The sequence below is a fragment of the Theobroma cacao genome, chromosome 2, assembly GCF_053813885.1.
Source record: "Theobroma cacao isolate CCN51 chromosome 2, ASM5381388v1, whole genome shotgun sequence".
In the NCBI taxonomy this organism is placed as follows: domain Eukaryota; kingdom Viridiplantae; phylum Streptophyta; class Magnoliopsida; order Malvales; family Malvaceae; genus Theobroma; species Theobroma cacao.
The window spans coordinates 17100365-17103831 of NC_142640.1; the positions used below are offsets into that span (position 1 = coordinate 17100365).

The 3467-nt window shown below is 33.6% G+C and overlaps 1 non-coding gene across 1 annotated transcript; it reads left to right on the forward strand.

Moving 5' to 3' along the window:
• Window positions 1-682: 682 nt before the first annotated feature.
• On the forward strand, window positions 683-788 carry LOC148764115 (small nucleolar RNA R71). Its single transcript, XR_016025014.1, has one exon. It is a non-coding gene; the product is annotated as a small nucleolar RNA R71 (small nucleolar RNA).
• The last annotated feature ends 2679 nt before the right edge of the window (window positions 789-3467 follow it).

The following is a 3467-nucleotide window of genomic DNA, read 5'->3' on the forward strand; positions in this document are numbered from 1 at the left end:
CAGTGTCACCAAGTAACGTCCCTTGAGCTCTATTGTCAATTATGCTTGCCAATTGCCCAACTTGCATCTTAAGGTTTCTTAACGAGGCTTTTGACTATTGATAAGGGAGTCTATCTTGGCCATTAATCGCATCATTAACTCCTCTATTGATGACCTCTTGTCAGTAATGGGTGCTCTCGATTGATGTTGAAAACCAGACGATATGTTCGGTTTCGAAACTGATGCTTTCTAGTTGTTTTCCAATGAAAACTTTGGATGGTTTCTCCATCCAGGATTATATGCGTTGGAAAATGGGTTGTTTTGTTATTTGTTTCCAATGAACTGAACAGTTTCTATGTCTTTACTTGGACACTGATCACTGCCATGTTCATCTCCACAATGTTCACTCATTTCAAAAGGACTTTGAACAGGATTAATGCTAAAAGAATCAAACTTTTTAGTTAAAACAGCTACTTTTGCAGTTAAAGCCATGATGACAACAATCTCATGAACTCTAACTACTCTCCTATGTGTGGATTGTTCTGATGGCCACTGATAATTGTTTGATTCCATCTCTTTTAATAGGTCATATGCTTCATCGATAGTCTTTCCCATAAGAGCTCCTCTTACAGTTGCAACAATTGTGTCTCAAACTTGGCTACACAATCCATTGTAAAATGTCTATACTTGAAGCCATTCTAGAAGACCATGATGTGGGCAACGCCTAAGTAAGTCCTTGTATCTATCTCAGGCTTCACATAACGACTCACTATCAAAATGTATGAATGAAGTGATATCGTTCCTTGTTTTAGCTGTCTTTGTCAGAGGAAAGTATTTTGCAAGGAACTTCTAGGCAAGGTCATCCCATGTTTTGATTAAACCCATGCATAATGAATTCAACCACACCTTTGCTCTATCACTCAAATGAAAATGGAAATAATTTAAGCCAAGTGGCATCATCCGTGACCATGTTGTGCTTAAATGTGTCACATATCTCCAAGAAATTAGATATGTGAGCATTTTCTTGGAGATATGTGAGTGAAGACCGCCAAACTGAATTGATGTTTGGATCATAGTGAAGATGGTCGGCTTGATCTCAAAATTATTTGTTTGAATGGTTGGCCTTTTGATGCTTGATAGGATACCTTGTACTAAAGGAACAACATAGTCCTTGAACGAACGATTTTCTTCAACTACCTTCTCTTAGACTTGCCACTCTCTTGGTTGTTCATCCATTGAATTAGAAGAAACAGAACCTGGTTGCTTTTCTCATCTCAATCTTCGAAATGTCTGCTCGATCTCTAAGTCACATGAGATAACCTCTAAGTTTCGTGCTTTGAGCATACAATGTCAAAATACACTTGAAAAAACACAAAAGAAAAAGAAAAGCTTGGTCTAAGATAATTTGTTTAATTTAATATCAGTAAGGATAAATAGGAAAACAAATCCCCAGTCACAATGTCAAAAACTTAATATTAGTTTAATATATGTAAGTGCACATGGTCGTATAAGTAATATAAAGGTAAGTCGAATATTTTTTTCCACAAAGATTATTACCTATTCTTACCAAGTACTAAATTTATAACAAAATCTATCTTACCCAAACACTCAATTTGAAATGGTTGATTAAACTAAGAATGCTCTTTAAAATTAAGTAAATAAAAAAAAATTTCACTAAGAGAGATAATAATTTAAAAGCCAAGGATTATGGTGTGTTTTAAAACTTCATTTGAATTTAATCATTGTCCTTAACTTAGATTAATGGGATACATGGCTAACCTAGAATCCATATTATGTACAAGTTTCCAAACTACTTCCATATATTTATGCAAATTAATTAGAAAAAGTTCATTACTTTTGTGTTCTAATTTGGCTGCCTAAGGTATTTAGGTATATGTATATCCTAAATACAAAACTATCACCTAACTCCGATGTGAATTGAACAAAGGTTATTCAAAACTATGGTTTATTCTAAACTCTCTCTGTCAAGTTACATTTAGAGACCTAAGACAATTCAACTGGTGATCAAGTAGTGTAAAGCAACAAGTACATAATTGAATAAACCACACGTCATCCATTAATATTACACAAAGAAAAATTATATATTCGAACTACATAATGAAATAACCCATAATCCTTCATCATTGTTTTTATAGCAAACATAATTATTTCAAAAGAAAAGATCATTTCTAAAGCAAAAGAACAAGAAAGAATTGAAGAGTAATAAGAATACCAAAGCCTCTTTCAATTCTCAATCTTTGGTTGCCTTCGATTTCTTCTTGTTTCCCTATCAAAGAACCTTTTTCTTTTCTCTCAAAAACTACTGTTCATTCACTTTCCAAGCCTCCTCTCTTAGCTTCTGAAAGTCACCCTTTATAGCATCCAAAAAACCCTAAAAACTCATTTCCTGAATGATTGCACTTTAATAATCTACATCAGAGCACCATGACCTTGGTCTAGGGGCGTCGAGATGCTCCTACCTTATATATTGTTTTAGTCTTTTTTTAATCAATGCCTGATAACTCTATTATATAGAGATCTTTGAGATTTTAGGTTTGAATTTTAACATTTTAGGTGCTTTTCTAGTTTAAGTTTGATTACATGTTGAGTAGTTAATTTAAGTTATTTTAGTTTAATTTTATGCTATTTTATTTTAAATTACTTTAAGAGTAGTTATTACTGATTTCTCTTATTGCTTTTGTAGGAAATTTGATGGAAAAGACTCATTTGATGAAAATCCATACAAGTATAGTGATAGCTTTATGTGTATATGTTTTGGTATTTTGACCATATCTTTATCTCCAAAACTTCAAATGAGCTGATTCTTAGGCCACTAAAATGCTAAGAGGAAAGGCTACAACTTTTTTTGTTTACAACTTCACCCAGTTCTAATCGGATCATGGTCAAAATATTTGTCTAAATTGGAGCATTGTAGTAATATGCATGGACTAAACATGATGTGATATTTGGAGCATATCTTTCACTTCAGAAGTTTGATTGATGTGATTTATAAGCCATTGAAAAGTTAAGAGACAATACTAAAACTTTCATGTTTACCATTTCACCCAATACAGATCATATTGAGGTGAAAATCAGGTTTAAAATGATCAACTATTGCTGACGAAGCCAAGGCTTTAGCATTGAGGAGAACAAGGCTGTAGCGCTGGTGAAAGGAAAGGCACCATACAAAATTTTGAGGCTAAAGCACCATGGCAGCAAGAGAGAAAGGCCGTTGTACTACTGTAGCAAAAAAGGCAGTGCTATAATTCCAAGAAATCATGGCTGCGGTGTCAGACGATTTTCCAAAAATAAAAATTGGACAAGATTTTGGAAATTAGGTTACTTGGAGCCTATTTAAAGGTCCTTTTTTAGAGGTTTTAAGGAGGAAGAAGCAAGCAACTATTCTGGAGAAAAGAAGCCAAGAATAAAGCAAGAAAACAAGAGAATTTGACAGAGAATTGAGATTGCAAAGCTTTTACAATTAGTTT